Source organism: Stomoxys calcitrans, chromosome 3 (assembly GCF_963082655.1).
Source record: "Stomoxys calcitrans chromosome 3, idStoCalc2.1, whole genome shotgun sequence".
Lineage (NCBI taxonomy): Eukaryota > Metazoa > Arthropoda > Insecta > Diptera > Muscidae > Stomoxys > Stomoxys calcitrans.
In genome coordinates, this window is record NC_081554.1 from 120,303,710 (window position 1) to 120,321,784 (window position 18,075).

The 18,075-nt window shown below is 39.0% G+C and overlaps 1 protein-coding gene and 1 long non-coding RNA gene across 2 annotated transcripts in view; one reads left to right on the forward strand and one right to left on the reverse strand.

Annotated features, from left to right (window-relative positions):
- Nucleotides 1–18,075, reverse strand: part of LOC106090604 (tyrosine-protein kinase Drl) — a 128,637-nt gene that overhangs the window by 96,012 nt on the left and 14,550 nt on the right. The gene's annotated exons all lie outside the window — the stretch shown is intronic.
- LOC106094253 (uncharacterized) overlaps nt 1–18,075 on the forward strand; it is a 34,347-nt gene that overhangs the window by 885 nt on the left and 15,387 nt on the right. The window lies entirely within an intron of this gene.

Consider the following 18,075-nt stretch of genomic DNA (forward strand, 5'->3'; position numbering starts at 1 on the left):
AGTCGTAACAGAACACCGCATGCAAAATTGAAGCCAAATCGGACAAAAATTGCGGCACGTAAGGACTCAAGAAGTCAATTTGGGAGTTCGGTATATATGGAAGCTATATCAGGTTATAGACCGATTCGAACCGTAGCATTATCTTTTCATGAGCCGGATCTCCTATTGGTTGTCCTGCCGACCGTTTCGTTGTTCCAAAGTGCTACATGCTCTCGGCCTTTACTCAAAGTGCATCGACCTGGAAGGGTTAGGGTTAACCAAGTTTATTGACGGCAGTCCTCTAGCCTGCACTGCACAATCGTCTGCTCTTTCATTCTCCCTTGCTCCGCTACGGCCCGTCACCCAAACAATCAATCCCATGGCAGCCGGTTGTACGCACCGGATTGACCCGATGGAATCCTCATCGGCAAGGGCTGCCACCTCAGTGTACGTGTTCGTCTTTTTTCGTCATGGGAGAGGCACATCCCGGAGTGCCTTCTCCGCACGATTCTGGTCCGTGCCGGGATTGAAAAGAACACCGGACCCCGGTTCTGTTCGGTTTGCCAGAACCGCCTCCATCATCGGTCGGTGAGGTGTAACCGGTGCATAGAGTGGGTACATTTCCGATCTTGTTCTAGCCTCACTTCACTACGGGAGTATAGTAATACTGGTTATATCGCAAGGTGCTGTGCGAACATAGCGTCGCCTTCTACGTCTCCTCGTCGTCGGACTATGTGACCCCCCGACCACTCCTGTATGGCAATTTACGCAACGGCAGCATACCAGCCCAAATATTGCCAGGCCAGTGCCGGGAAGTGTATCGTTTTTGCAGTTCAACTGCCGGGAAGTGTAACGTTTTTGCAGTTCAACTGTTTCAATGTGCTACGTACATTGTAACAGTTACAATGTGCTACGTAAGGATCGCTCAAGGAATGGATGTGGGGGATTGGCCTTCGTGATACACCAATCCGTGCAATATAGACCTATCTCGCTTGCGCATGGCACTAGTGAGCCCTACATGGAATGCATGGGAATAGCAGTCAGGTCCGGTACTGCCGAGATAGAGCTATTAAACGTATACATACCTCCGGTTGGTAGCTGTGTCCTGTTTAATGGCCAGGCTTACAACCCCGACATAAGTGGGTTGCTATCTGGCCATAGTCGTCTGGTTCTATGGGATTTTAATGCGCATCACACTTCATGGCATCCTCCCTTAGGTAACGACCAGCTCCACGTTTTGCACGGTGAATAAGGATGCCCCACTAGGATTACGAGGAGGTGCAGCAGCTCGCCAGACATCTCCATTGCATCCCCTGATCTCCTGAGTGACGTATTCTGGCAAGCCGTCATCTCTTTAGGGGCAGACCACCTCCCCATAATTCTCTCCATCGACCGACCACCCGACTTCATAACCTCTGAACGCCGGACGTTTATCAATCGTAAGAAGGTCGATTGGGCTGGCTTCAGAGAGTATACCAATCGCCGCTTCAGTGAACTGCCACCCCCCTCTGATGTGCTAGTGACCGAGAGGAAATTCCGAGAAATCAATAACCATTCGCCGAGCATCAACATGGATATCGAAGACTGTAAAGCACAACAACAGCATGCCATCACCGCACACATTTGCCGTGGCTTCAATCAGCCCAGCTCATGTGATAGGACGGTCTTCCTGGTCCTAACGGAGGCATTCGACACGGTCAGCCATGCCAAATTATTTGAGGACATCGCCAACACGTCCCTCCAGCCAGGCCTGAAACGATAGATCGCGAATTACCTGTGTGGTCATTTGTGGAATTTAGGGATAAGAAGTCAAAGCACCGTAGAGTGAAGTTATGCAGCGCCAGTGTGGTCTCCTCAACTTTGTGACACGCAGTGGAATAATAGTCAGATCTGTCAGAATGCCGCCCTCCGAACTGCGACGGGCAGTCTCCTCAGCTCTCATGTGGACCACCTAAATCAGGAGACAAAGATCCTTACCGCAGAGACCGTCCAAATCATCATCTTGTGGATTGATATCCACCGCCAAGAAGCCTTAAGGTAGATCCGTTTTTATAGCCTTGATGGCCAGTTTACTGCGAGTAAAGATGTTCACACTCGACGTGAAATTTGAAACCATGAATTTTAATCTGGTCTTGCCTCTTATTGTCCAGATGAGACCACATATTGATATAGCTCCCAAATAGACAGATATCCCAAATAAGGGTTTTGACACCATAGAAAGCACATTTTCTATATTGCAACCCTCGACATCTCTATTCAATATGGTCTTGATCAGACCACACTCGACCGATCTTCCGATGTAAGTCTTGGTCCCATAACAGGCCTAATAATTACCCAATATCAACGGTTTTGGTGCTACCACACTCAAAACATTTTGCACCTCATCACTAGTTAAAATAAACTAATTTTGAGAAATATTGAACTTTCTATGGCGCTAAAAAACAATATGCTCGTTGCGAGTTCAATAATTTCTTATCTATACTCACAAGTAGTTACTTTTTTCGTACAATGTGATTTTTTTTCTCACTTTGAAGGAATTTTTAACTAACGGTGGATAAATATTATGGACTAACGAGTATTATGTAATTAACTCTTATGCATATGAGATAAAATTGGGCGTCCGACATGACTCTAGAAGCCACAATTATTATCCGATTTGACTGAAATTTTACAAATAGTGTTTTTTCATGAATCGATTGGGGAAAGTATGGTCTAAATCGGTCTATAACCTGATATAGCTCCCATATAAACCAAATTAATTTTTGAGCACAAAGAAACCGCAAGTGTTATCCGACTTGGGTGAAATTTTGCACGTTATGTTCCTTTACGATTTCAAACAACCGTGCCTAGTATGACCCAAATCGGTCTAAAAACTGATATGGCTCCCATATAAACCTATCTCCTATTTGACATTTTGAGTATCTGAATGAGTTGAATATTTATTTTCGACAATTAATGAGCTTTTAGTGAAATACCATGCTACGAAAATAATGTATGTATTTCGCAAAAGCATAACAATATAAATGCCTTTATCTGAATCCCATATGATCTTTACTGGTCTATGAATTCGCTCGCATGGTTTAGGGTCATTAACGTGTGGGTGTTAGATAAACTCCATAAAAGTCTTTATTTCAGCTCGATATTGTCATGATGTCCGATTTCGGGGTGTTTTCGGGGGTGAGGTGGTCCCTCAGACTCTTGGCCCAGAAAAAAATATCACCATAGGGCTCTTCTCTCTAATACCATTTATTTAAATCCCATATTGCCATTGGTTTAAGGGGAGTTTATGGGATGAGGCGTCCTCAAACATTTGGCCCCAAAATTTGTGCTGTTTGGGGGGTGTTTTGGGAAAGGGGCGGTGCCCCAAATACATGGTATCACATTTGGATATCAGATTCGAATTCTACTCCCAAATACCTTTTTTTGAGCCCCTTATTGCGATGGTCAGTAAATAATTGTTGTGTGTGGGGTGTTTTAGGGAAGGTTGACGTAGTTGGTAAATATGCCCGATTTAGGGGTGTTTTGGGGAGTGAGGTGATCCCTTAAACACTTAGCCCTGAAAATATATCAGCATCGCGCTCTACTCTCAAATATCATTTATCTGAACCCCATATCGCCATTGGCCTCAAAATTGGTTATCAAATCCGTTTTCTAATCTCAAATATCTTTCTTTTAAACACCTTATTGCAAAAGTCTGCAAATATGTCCGGTTTAGGGTAAGGGCCCTAGAAACTATCAATATCAAGATCCACTCCCTTCAAGGCCCAAAATTGTCATGGTGAGCAAATATGTCCTATTTGGGGGTTGTTATGGGGGCAGCTGGTCCCGAATGTTGATATCAGATTCGTGGTCTACTCCCAAATACCTTTCATTTGAGCCCAATATTTCCATAGTCGGCAAACATGACCGGTTTGGGGGGTGTTTTGGGGGATAGGGCGGCCGTTCAGTGACTTGGCCCTGAAAATATATATCAGATTTGTGTTCTATTCTAAAATACTTCTTATTACAGACCCATATTGCAATAGTCAGAAAATACTTCCTATATGGGTGGTGTTGTGGATGGCCCCATACACACTTTTTCGCGAATATTGATCTCAGATTCGTATTTTACTCCCAAAGACCTTTCATTTGAGCCCCATATTGCTATTGTAGTAAATTTGTCCTCTTTGAGGGTTGTTTTTGGAAGGGGCGGCCCCCATACACTTGGTCCCACATTTGGATATCAGATTCATATTCTACACTTAAATACCTTTTATTTTAGGCCAATATTGCCATGATCAGTAAATAAGTCCTTTTTGGGGGGTGTTTTGCGGAAGGGGTGCACCCCCAGAAACTTGGTCCCACATTTAAATACCAAATTCGTATTGTACTCGCAAATACCTCTCATTTGAGTCCCATATTGCAAAGGTCGGTAAATATGTCTGATTTAGAGCTGTTTTGGCGGTTGGGGTGGTCCGCCAAACACTTAATCTGACAATTGGATAGCAGATACGTTTTCTACTCTTAAATTCCATTCATTTGAGTCCCATATTGTCATGATTGGTCTATATATTTAAGATTCGACCCGGCCGAACTTAGCACGCTTTTACTTGTTTTGTCTAAAAAGAGATACCGGGAAAGAACTCGACAAATGCGATCCATGTGGAGGGTATATAAAATTCGGCCGGCCGAACTTAGCACGCTTTTACTTCTTGTTCTTCACGTGTTTTATGAGATCCGTTACCGTTTTTCTTGAGAAATCATTTTGCTCTAATATTTGGAAGGTTTTGGGGGATGGGCCGATAGAGCAATAACAAAAAATGCTAGCGAGCGCAGCAACATTTCAAAATGTATACCAATGGATTGATCAGGTAGCTTCTTTGCAGTAATATTCCCTCAAATTAAAATCATCTCTTCCAACAAAATTTCTAAACAAATTCTAAAAAATGTCTAAAGAAATCAAAACAAGAAACAGGCAAACATAAAAAATAGCTTAATATTTTTTTTCAGCAGATTTTTGTACTTAAAACATCAGATTTTGTTTGCTGATTTAGCTGACCGAAATGTCCTATGTTTGCTTAAACAGCAGTTATGTCTGCCTTCCCATTTTCAGCAGACAAAAGCTGCTGTTTTAGCAAACATTTTGGTGTTTTGAATAACAAATTTGCAAAAAATAGCATTCATATAAATCCATCTCAACTACATTCATTTGAGTAAAGTTTTAACAGAATCGATGATAGTGGGTGCCTAAGATTCGGCTGGTACGTGGCACGTTTTTATTTGATCTTACTGAGTGAGTAATTATCATCTTACTTGGCCAAAACATGCCCGATTTGATTTATCCAACTGAAAAGCGATTTCCCTAAAACATATGTAGACATTCAAGACTTCTTAAACCCGGACCTAAATACGAACAACTTTTGTTCATATTGGCGAATAGATGCTATGTTCTCATAGTACATGCCCTCCGTCCATGGCGTGAGGATTTTGCTTAAAATTATAGCTAAACAAACCTTTGATAAAACTTTTCGATGAACATGATTTCTATTTTCTTGATTACAAATAATTACCTAATGTCCGGGAATTTGCTTTTACTGAGACAAGTATTAATGAAACAATATTAGCTGTGGTAATTAACAGATGATAGAGTATCCTATATTATGGAAAGCTTGCGATCTTCCATTAAATTGTGCAAATACTAATAAGAGGAAAATCTCAAATTTATGGCCCAACAAAAGTGAAAAAATAAAATAATATTGTACGAGTATGTACTTTCGTTCCTATATCCAGTGTAATGGGAAGAGTGTACGGAAGGCTGTAACAGGCAAAAAAGCCAGAAGAAAAAACTGTCAAAACAGTTTCATGTTGTTTATGACCTACTACACCACCACATTCACCCATAGAATTGTGGCCAACACATTGTGCTATACAAAAATATCCTGGCGCTGCTTGTCATGGTCATTTCGTTTAAACGACTGTGTATGTGTGTGTGTATATCCGACACCCACCCAGCCGAAACATTATCTAAATTTGCCAAATTTGTTAGGAAACCCCAATGTATTTCTGGCCAAACACCCAATTTGTATTGAGTTAAGCGACTGGAGATGTGTGTTGGCTCTTCAGAAATATGCTCCTTGCCTATACTTCCTTCCATTTCTATTTCGAAATACGGATGTGCGAGAGAGTGTGTTGGTGTGTGCATGTGTAAGTAAATTTAATATAGGTCGGGCGTACTTTAAATGGAATTCATTTTAATTAAATTCAATTGCTTGTGTCCACTCAATGTGATTTATGGCCATTACTCACGACGACTTTAGGCAAGAAATAAAAAACATGAAATGAAGTGGAGTCAAGACAACGTCCATAGCAATAACAACAAAGGCCCAAGAAAAAGCCGAAACAAACTGGAAGATAATGGCATGCATGGGACGTGGGTCACCGCAGAGCCACTAAAGTGAACAGTTCACCTCCCACAAAAGATTTCCATGAGGCAAAAAAAAATTCTAATCACAAACTATAATGGGAGTCTAATAATAACAATAAAGTTTATATCGTTCGCATGCCAATGTGCAGCTCCCTATCCCCCTTATTTTGGCCGCAGACGCAAAGAAGGGGACAATAAAGTAGTGTTTCAAATTGAAACTGGTTCGAAAATGCAAATATGACCACTCCAAATGTAATTGCAATCTTCTTCATCATCATCATCATCATCATCGTTATCAATGACGAAGCTGCTGATATCCACAATTGCCACATAAAATAGCCTAATTAATTGTGTTTAATTGTAATATTTAACAATTTAATTTACGAGGCCCTATGCAATGACCATTTTATGGGAGCTTCATTCACAAGCGGATGCGTGTTGCTTGCCCTTTTCGAAAGGGGCAGGCTTCTGAAAATAACAATTATGACCACTTATTATCGGGGGGATAGATAGTTTGTTTACATTTGACTGTATTCTTGGTTGTACAACAACCATACAGCAAACAGAATTCTACATTAAGGGCATAAAATACAAATGTCAGTAATTTATTTAGCATAAAAATCCAGCCAGCGAACAGCTAGTGATTAAAAATGTTGCCATTATATTAGAGTAATACCTACTAAAATGGCTATTTTATTGAAGCAGCTATCGAACACAAACAAGTAAAACCGCATTAAGTTGGCCTCACCACCACGGTTATATTTTCTATTCAAACTTCTCGAAATCCGATAAAACATACGTGGTACATATCTGGACTATTTAGATCAAACAAGTAAGAGCGTGCTAAGTTCGGCCGGGCCGAATCTTATATACCCTCCACCATTGATCGCATTTGTCGAGTTCTATGCGCGGTATCTCTTTTTAGACAAATAATAATAATTGAATAAGAACTGTTATCCTATTGGAGCTATATCAAGTTATAGTCCGATTTGGACAATAATTGAATGCTGATTGACATTGTAGAAGTCATTGTGTAATATTTCAGTTCATTCGGATAAAAATTGCGCCTTGTAAGGGCTCAAGAAGCAAAATCGGGAGATAGGTTTATATGGGAGCTGTATCAAGCTATTGATCGATTCAGACCATACTAGACACGTATATTGAAGGTCATGAGAGAAGGCCTTGTACAAAATTTCAGCCAAATCGGATGAGAATTGCGCCCTCTAGAGGTTCGAGAAGTCAAGATCCCAGATCGGTTTATATGGCAGCTATATCAGGTTCTATATCGATCTAGGCCATACTTAGCACAGTTATTGGAAGTCATAACAAAATACCTCATGCAAAATTTAAGCCAAATCGGATGAGAATTGCGCCATCACTTGGCTCAAGAAGTCAAGATCCAAGATCGGTTTATATGACAGCTATACCAGATTATGAACCGATTTGAATCATACTTAGCATAGTTGTTGAAAGTAATACCAAAACACTACGTGCAAAATTAAATCGGACGATAATTGCGCCCTCTAGAGGCTCAAGAAGTCAAGACCCAAGATCGGTTTATATCACAGCTATACCAGATTATGAACCGATTTGAACCATACTTGGCACAGCTGTTGGATATCATAACAAAATACGTCGTGCAAAATTTCATTCAAATCGGATAAGAATTGCGCACTATAGAGGCGCAAGAAGTCAAGACCCAAGATCGGTTTATATGACAGCTATACCAGATTATGAACCGATTTGAACCATACTTGGCACAGCTGTTGGATATCATAACAAAATACGTCGTGCAAAATTTCATTCAAATCGGATAAGAATTGCGCACTCTAGAGGCTCAAGAAGTCAAGACCCAAGATCAGTTTATATGGCAGCTATATCAAAACATGGACCGATATGGCCCATTTACAATACCAACCGACCTACACTAATAAGAAGTATTTGTGCAAAATTTCAAGCGCCTAGCTCTACTCCTTCGGAAGTTAGCGTGCTTTCGACAGACAGACGGACGGACATGGCTAGATCGACATAAAATTTCGCGACGATCAAGAATATATATACTTTATGGGGTCTCAGACGAATATTTCGAGTAGTTATGGTGGAGGGTATAAAAATAGAGGACTCATAGAGTAAAGTAAAAAGCTACACTCAACTAAATTTGTTATTCAAAACAGCAAAAATATTGACAGTTTTTGTCTGCTGAAAATGGGAAAGCAGATATTAATGCAGTTTCAGCTAACATAGGGCTGCTGTATTAGCAAACATTTTTTTGCTGCTGTTCCGAGCACACAAGTCTGCTGAAAAAAAAAAAACATTTATGCTACTTTTTACGATTGTCAGTTACTTGTTTTGATTACTTTAGGCATATTCTAGAATTTTTTTTTTAAGAATTTTGTCGGAAGAGTTGTTTTTAATTTGTGGAATATTAATGTAAAGAACCTACTTGATACATCCATTGGTATACATTTCGAAATGTAGCTGAGCTAGCTCCATTTTTATACCCTCCACCATGAGATTTTAAGTCGATCTAGCCATGATCGTTCGTCTATCCGTCCGTTTGTCTGTTGAAAGCACGCTAAACTTCGAAGGAGTAAAGCTAGACGCTTGAAATTTTGCACAAAATATTTCTTATTAGTGTAGGTCGGTTGGCATTGTAAATGGGCCAAATCGACTCATGTTTTGATACAACTGCCATATAAACTGATCTTGGGTCTTGACTGCTTGAGCCTCTAGAGGGCGCAATTCTTGTCCGATTTGACTGAAATTTTGCACATGGTGTTTTGGTATCACTTTGTATTGAGCAAAGTATGGCTCAAATCGTTTCATAACCTGATATAGCCGCCACCATATAAACCGATCTTGGGTATTGACTTCTTCTGCTTTTAGAGGTCGCAATCTTATCCGATTTGACTGTAATTTTGTACCTGATGTTTTTCTATCACTTTCAACAACTGTGCTAAGTATGATTGAAAACCGTTCATAACCTGGTATAGCTGCCATATAAACCGATCTTGGATCTTGACTTCTTGAGCCGCTGGAGAGCGCAATTTTCATCCAATTTGGCTGACATTTTGTACAACTTCTTCTCCCATGACCTTCAACATACGTGTCCAATATGGTTTGAATCGATCTATAGCTTCATACAGCTCTCATATAAACCGATGTCCCGATTTTGCTTCTTGAGCCCCTACAAGGCGGAATTCTTATCCGAATGGACAATGTTCAAGATTCAATTCATTTATGGTCCGAATCGGACTATAACTTGATTTAGCTCCAATAGCATAACAGTTCTTACTAATTATTCTTTTTTTGCCTAAAAAGAGATACCGCGCAAAGAACTCGACAAATGCGATCCATGGTGGAGGGTATATAAGATTCGGCCCGGCCGAACTTAGCACAGTCTTACTTGTTTGTTATTGCTGTACTAATGTGCACATGACTGGCATGGCCTTTTGTATCTTAATTGAAAGAAAAATAATTATGGAATGTATACATTCAGTGGCGATTATAAATATCCATTGAGACACACATATGTGTTCTATTTTTCCTTAAATCGGGAAATCGGTATATACGACAGCTATATCCGAATGTGGATCCCATTGGGACATACTCAGCAATATTATCAAGATATATCGGGCGATAAATTCGACTTTTATGGGCCTAAGGCCTAATCGGGAGGTTATATAAAGATATAGCAAGATATATGCCATCTTGGACAAGTCAAAGTTGCAGCTCAATATCTTTATCCCCCGTCCTTCGCTGGTGGCGATCTAGCCATGTCCGTCCGTCTGTCGAAATCACGATAGCGGTCGAACGGTCGAAGCTAGCCGCTCACAGATACTTAATATTGTTTAGGTCGTTAGGGATTGCAAATGGGCTATATCGGTTCCGATTTAGATAAAGCTCCCATATAAACCGATATCCCGATTTGACTTCTTGAGCCTTTACAAGCAGCAATATTTTTCCGATTTGGCTGAAATTTAGCTTGCGGTGTTCTGTTACGACTTCCAACAAATGTGCCAAATATGGTCAAATACGGTCCAAATCAGTCTATAACCTGATATTGCTCCCATGTAAACCGGTCTCTCGATCATCCTTGTTTGGTACCAAGAAGGTTTAATTTTTGCTGGTTTCATAAAAGTTTGGTATGCAAAATAAAATTATGCCCCTCAATTTATTTTGTTAAAATCCCGGGTGGTGGGTTCCCAAGATTCGGCCCGGCCGAACTTAACACGCTTTTACCTGTTTTTTAGGAAGTTCCCTAGTTTGTAAAAAATGATATATAGAAATACATACGCCCACATTTGCTCATGGTATATTTAGACTATAGACTTTCAATTCTTATTTATCATTGGCAAATAAAAATTGCGCGCTATTTGAGTGTCTTACACCCAATAGTTGCAAAACCTTTAAATGTACCACGAGCAAATTATATTTTGTACGCATACAACCGCAGACAGACAAACCATCCAAAAAGCGCCATAATATGAGGGGAAAACAACATATACAGAGATTTTGAATCTGACTAATGCAAAACATAAAAAATTTACAATGCTATTAAAGTTATAGGATACCAATAAAATCAATATCCTCTTATTTTCTAAAAAATGACAGATTAATATTCACCAACATTTAACTTTGTTCAAGTTTTTATACCCACCACCGAAGGATGGGTGTATATTATTTTGTCATTCCGTTTGCAACACATCGAAATATCCATATCCAGCGTAAAAATCTAAGACGATCTAGCCATATCCGTCCGTCTGGCTGTTGAAATCACGCTACAGTCTTTAAAAATAGAGATATTGAGCTGAAACTTTGCACAGATTCTTTTTTTGTCCATAAGCAGGTTAAGTTCGAAGATGGGCTATCTCGAACTATATCTTGATATAGCCCCCTTATAGACCGATCCGCCGATTTAGGGTCTAAGGCCCATAAAAGCCACATTTTTTGTCCGATTTTGCTGAAATTTGGGACAGTGAGTTGTGTTAGGCCAGTCGATAACCTTCTTCAATTTGGCCCAGATTTGAATATAACTACCATATAGACCGTTCTCTCGATTTAAGGTTTTGGGCCCATAAAAGGCGCATTTATTGTCCGATGTCGACGAAATTTGGGACAGTGAGTAGTGTTTGGCCCCTCGACATTTTCTTGCAATATGGCTTAGATCGGTCCAGATTTGGATATAGCTGCCATATATACCGATCGCTCTATTTAAGGTCTTGGGCCCATAAAAGGCACATTTAATGTTCGATTTCGCCGAAATTTCGAACAGTGAGTTGCGTTAGGTTCTTCGACAACATTCTGTAATTTGGCCCAGATCGGTCCAGATTTGAATATAGCTGCCTCTCTCGATTTAAGGTCTTGACCCCATAAAAGGCACATTTATTGTCCGATTTCGCCGACATTTGGGACAGTGAGTTGAGTTAGGCCCTTAGTCACCCCACTTCAATTTGGCCTAGATCGGTTCAGATTTTTTTATAGCTGCCATATAATCCGATCTCTCGATAAAATGCACATTTTTAATCCGATTACGCTGACACACACGAAAGCGTAACAATGGACTTATTGAGCGGCGAATTCGGAGAATATTTTATTTCACGTTCGGGACCGGTCAATTGGCAGCCTTGATCGTGCGATTTAAGGCCTTTAGACTATTTTTTATGGGGCTATGTTAAAACTCATGTCTATACAGATAAGCCCACTTCAATTGATGCATTCAAAGATTACATTGAAGCATTTATTCGTGAGAAACCGGCCGAAAAGCTGGAAAGAGTATGCCAAAATTGGACTAAGCGGATGGACCATTTAAGGCGCAATCACGATCAACATTTACATGAAATAATCTTCAAACATTAAATTATATGGACCGTACTGTCGATTCAAATAAGGATTTAATGCATATTTTTAGAATTTAATGTTTTTTTTTTTAAATTTCCGTGTATATATAAAATCTAGGGCCCATAAATCGCGCATTTATTGTCCGATCTCGCTTTTGGCCCAAATCGGTCCAGATTTGGCTATAGCTGCGATATATACCGATCTGCCTATTAATGACCTCGGGTCCATTAATGGCGCATTTATTGTCCGATTTCACTGAAATTTGGGATAGCGAGTTGTGCTAGGGTCCTCAACATCACTGTTCAATACAACCCCGATCGGTCCAGATTTGGATATAGCTGCCATATATGCCATATAGACCGATCTCCCGATTTAAGGTCTTGGGCCCATAAAAGACGTATTTATCGTTCGATTTCGCTGAAATTTGGGACAACGAGTTGTGTTCGGCCCTTCGACATCCTTCTTCAATTTGGCCCAGATCGGTCCAGATTTGGATATATACCTATCTGCTGGATTAAGATCTAGGGCCCATAAATCGATATACCGATCTGCCTATTTATGACTTCGGGTCCATTAATGGCGCATTTATTGTCCGATTTCACTGAATAGCGAGTTGTGCTAGGCTCCTCAACATCACTGTTCAATACAACCCCGATCGGTCCACATTTGGATATAGCTGCCATATATGCCGATTTAAGGTTTAGGCCAATGAAAGGTGTGATTATTAACCGAATTTGCTAAAACTAGCTACAATGAGTGCATTAGGGCCCTCGACGATCGCACCGAGTGTGGTTAAGATCGGCCTATATTTCAATATAACTGCCATATAGGCCGATCTCTCAATATAATGTCTTGCGCCCATAATAGGCGCATTTCTCGTCCGATTTCGCTGAAATTTGGGACAGCGAGTTGCATTATGCCACTCAATACGGCTCAGATCGGACCATAACAGCATGTTCTTATTCGATTTCTGTGTTAGGCTCTTGGACATTCGTGTTCAATATAGCCCAGATCGATCTTTTTTAGGTATGGCTGCCATATAGACCGATCTCTCGATTTAAAGTCTTGTCCTCATTTATCATCCGATTTCTCTGCATTTGACACAATGTCTTTTGTTAGGCTTTTACACATCTGAATCCTATATGGTTCAGATCGGTCTATATTTGGATATAGCTGCCAAAAAGACCACCCAATGTTCATGCCGAATTTGTCCAAATCGGACCATATTTCGGTAAAGCTGCTATGGGTGCATAAATTATGCACTTTTCACTGGATTATGACGAAAGGTGTTTTATCAAAAGTTCGGCCCGGCCGAACTAAATGCTATTTTACTTGTTTCTTTTTATGCCTGATACTACGTTTGTCTTTGTGATTACTTTTTTAGAACAATACAAAATGCTCAATGAAAGCATAATTCTCTTATTAAAATTGCTTCATAAATTATGGGGGAATGTCCAACTGAATGAAATCATCAAGAAGGTTCTTTTGCTTTAAAATATACAATAAGTAATCACGAAAAAAATTCGTTGAAAGCGAACATTGCACCAGCCTTTAAATAAAAACATCTCAGAAAGACCATATTGTTCGTTCCCGGTAAAAATTAAAAATTTTCCTGTAAAATTCCCGTTTTCAAAAAAAGTGGGAGTTCCGGGAATTTCCCGGCTCAGGAATTCCCTTTGCAAAGCCCTAAGTATTAGCTATGTACATGCATATAACAGTTCCTTTTCCTTCATATTTAAACTTGTTCGTTTTCAGTTGAAAATTTATCCTTTTAATAATACCGAATAAGTAAATGCACTATTTGAATAATGACATGCTAAATTATGCACTTGAAAATGCTTTTGACGAGGTCATTTCATTACCATTTTTAAAGAAGGAACAAATTTCCATGGGTTTAGTGGTATTGCATTCAACCTAGCTTCGTCGTTTCGACTTGAAACGTAACCATTGTTCACGCAAGGTGCGTGAGATAAGAGATAATAATTATTACAGCTTTGTTTAAATTTATAACACGTATACCATGCTACAATCACTTAATTACAACGCCAAGTTTTGGGGCAAGGGAAAAAGGAAAGCTTGTACAGCTCATAACTCAGACACGGCGAAGTCTTCAGGCTGTCGCGGCCAGAAATGAATTGAAAGAAAAATATAGAGTGCCAAATTTTTTTGTTGCACGTGAGCAAGAGCGGAAAATAATATATTTTAATAAACATTTTGTCTTGGTTTACATGTCATGGCTTTGGAGTTTTAGTATCCTGTTGCTACTTTGAAGCAGGTTGTAAGAGAGATGTCATTACTTTCTACATTGCTCTGTCAAGGTGTCATGTGTTGTTAGCCTTTTTCTGATGTTGTGCTTAATAAAATACGTGATTAACTGCTTCACTCTTACATATGTAGTAAGCCGTGTAAGAGCACTTTTACTTAACTCGCCACCTTTCGTCTCCCACCCGAAGTGTGTGTATTTGCATATGTTTCAAAGGCATACATGTCAAAGCACACATGCTCTAGCCTGTGCACGGTATGCATCACACGATATCTTATAGATCTCAATTAAAAGTTTTCAAATCATTACAGCAATCACGTTTTAAACATCAGCAACTCCCGCCGCCTTCTTCTTGGTAACATTTTGCAGTCGTCATACACGCACGTAAGTACAAACTTCTAAGAACTTCCTTCTAAACTCCAATTGAGTAAATCTAATTTGGGAAAAATTTTATCGTAGTGGAGGATGGGATTAAAAAATATGCGTTTCAAACTAAAAACAGGCCATGACTTGTGTTCTAAGATTTGCACCAAATTACAATTGATTTCGTAGACAGATTACTTACGCAAACAAGTAGCTTGTGAAGCCTAATTGTGGAAGAGTTAAGTTCCAAACATTGTGTAGAATTAGTGAAAGTTAATATATGCTCATTAAAGAGTATCAAATTGTATTGATATTCTTATAACTAGGGAAAAGCAAAAGTCGGGATGAGCCAACCATATTCTGGCTTCTAATTTTAAGCAAAGAAAATTTAGCATATCAAATGGATAATAGGAGAGTTTTCAACACTGAAAAAATGTTTGTCCTAATTTTAAAGATTCGAGCCAAAGATAAGCAAATATAATTTAAATATATTAAATTTTCCAACATTTAAGGGAAACATTTCCTTGGGTGGAAGATATTTTCCTTTATATCAAGAACTTTTTATGTTAAATGGTAGGTTAATAGATGAAAGTTAAAATATCGTTGAATGTTAGGAAATTTACTTTGGGAAGAGAATACAGTGTAACTCAGTTTAAGACGCAAAATAGCCTTAGAAGTAGAAGCGTCTTTAATATAATTGGAAATTCATCTATGTAGTGAAAAAATCAATCACCCAACAAAATTTGAAATGGATGGTCGAGTCCTTTAGTATTTAAAAAATTAAATAAATTAAAGATAGCATTTTTATTTTAAAGTTTTGATTATTGGCTCTTTTTCATTGATAAAATCTTACATATAAGGAAAATCTTGAACTTTTTTTCTGTGTATGAAATAGTCTATCACCGGTATTCACAAAACTTAACGTAGATTTGAATTTTTTGATTTTTGGAAATTTAAACTTCGTCTCTGATTTGCAAACAATTGGCGAACGATACATGCTACAAAGTTTTAGTGGTTTTGTCATTTAATTTTACAAAAAGCTGTTATTTTTCATAATTGATAAAAATTATGTCGCCGATGCTTCAGTGGCGCAGTTTTTAGCCTGTGTTCGAATCTTAGTGAGAACATTCATCGAAATTTGTATATCTATTTCGTTTATAACTACTACTACCCAAGTCAAGTTTAATCCAATTCGGTAGCCAACCTGGTATTGCTGCCACATCAAACCCATCTTTTGATTTTACTTTTTGAACATTTTTACCTTCCTATAGGAAGAAATCATGAAAGATGAGGTGCTAGAATACCGCGATACTAGTATGCCGCGATCCTGGTGGAGGGTATATAAAAAGGGTATATACCAAAACAATCAATACCGTTTTAATTATCTAAAAATGACAGATTAATATTCACAAACATTTAACTTTATCCAAGTTATTAATTATTTAAACTGGTTTAAACAGCTCACTCTCGTTTCGTGTGTCAAACATCTTACGTTTGGTCTATAATTTAACTAAGAATCGTTTTACCAACGAACAGAGCTTGCAAATTATTGAATTTTATTATCAAGAGTGCGCTCTGTTAACAAAGTTCATCGCGTGCTTCTTTCATTTTATGGCCGAAGCTCATTTTTGGCTCAATGTTTACGTTAATAACCAGAATAGTAGATTTTAGAGTGAAGATCAGCCAGAAGCATTGCAAGAGCTACCAATGCATCCAGCTTGGTGCGGTTTATGGGCTGGTGGCATCATTGGACCGTACTTCTTCAAAGATGATGCAAATCGTAACGTAACTATGAATGATGAGCGCTATAGTGAGATGTTATCCAACTTTTTGAAAGGAAAATGCAAGAACTTGACTTGCTTGACATGTGGTTTCAACAAGACGGTGCCACATTGGCAGCCTATATCGTGCGATTTATCGCATTTAGACTATTTTTTGCGGGGCTATGTAAAAGCTCACGTCTATACAGACAAGCCCGCTTCAATTGACGCATGACCATTGAAGATTGACCATTTGAGGCGCAGTCACGATCAACATTTGCATAAAATAATCTTCGAATATTAAATTGTATGGACCGTACTATCGATTCAAACAAAGATTTAATGCATTTTCTTGAATTTTTATTTTTATACCCTCCACCATAGGATGGAGGTATACTAATTTCGTCATTCTGTTTGTAACTCCTCGAAATATTCGTCTGAGACCCCATAAAGTATATATATTCTTGATCGTCACGACATTTTATGTCAATCTAGCCATGTCCGTTCGTCCGTCCGTCTGTCTGTCGAAAGCACGCTAACTTCCGAAGGAGTAAAGCCAGCCGCTTGAAATTTTGCACAAATATTTTTTATTAGTGTAGGTCAGTTGGTATTGTAAATGGGCCATATCGGTCCATGTTTTGATATAGCTGAAATTTTGCACGACTTGTTTTGTTATGATATCCAACAACTGTGCTAAGTATGGTTCAAGTCGGTCCAAAACCTGATATAGCTGTCATATAAACCGATCTTGGGTCTTGACTTCTTGAGCCTCTAGAGGGCGCAATTCTTATCCGATTTGAATGAATATTTGCACGACGTGTTTTGTTATAATATCCAACAACTGTGCTAAGTATGGATCGGTCCATAACCTGATATAGCTGTCATATAAACAGATCTGGGGACTTGACTTCTTGAGCTTCTAGAGGGCGCAATTCCTATCCGATTCAACTACTGTGTCAAATAAGGTTCAAATCGGTTCATAACCTGATATAGCTGCCATATAAACCGATCTGAGATCTTGAATTCTTGAGCCTCTAGAGGTCGCAATTATTATTCGATTTGCCTGAAATTTTGTACGACGGATCCTCTCATGACCATCAACATACGGGTTTATTATGGTCTGAATCGGTCTATAGACCGATACAGCTCCCATATAAATCGATCTCTCTATTTTACTTCTTGTTCGAATTGGCTGACATTTTACACAGGTCTCCAACATATAATTTAATTGTGGTCCAAACCGGACCATATCTTGATACCGCTCTAATAGCAGAGCAAATCTTTTCTTATATCCTTTTTTTTGCCTGAGAAGAGATGCCGGGAAAAGAACTCGACAAATGCGATCCATGGTGGAGGGTATTAAGATTCGGCACTGCCGAACTTAGCACGCTTTTACTTATTTTTTTTACTTTCCTATACATCTTAAAAATTCACCCTTTATTTTAATATGGGCCCCACATAGAACG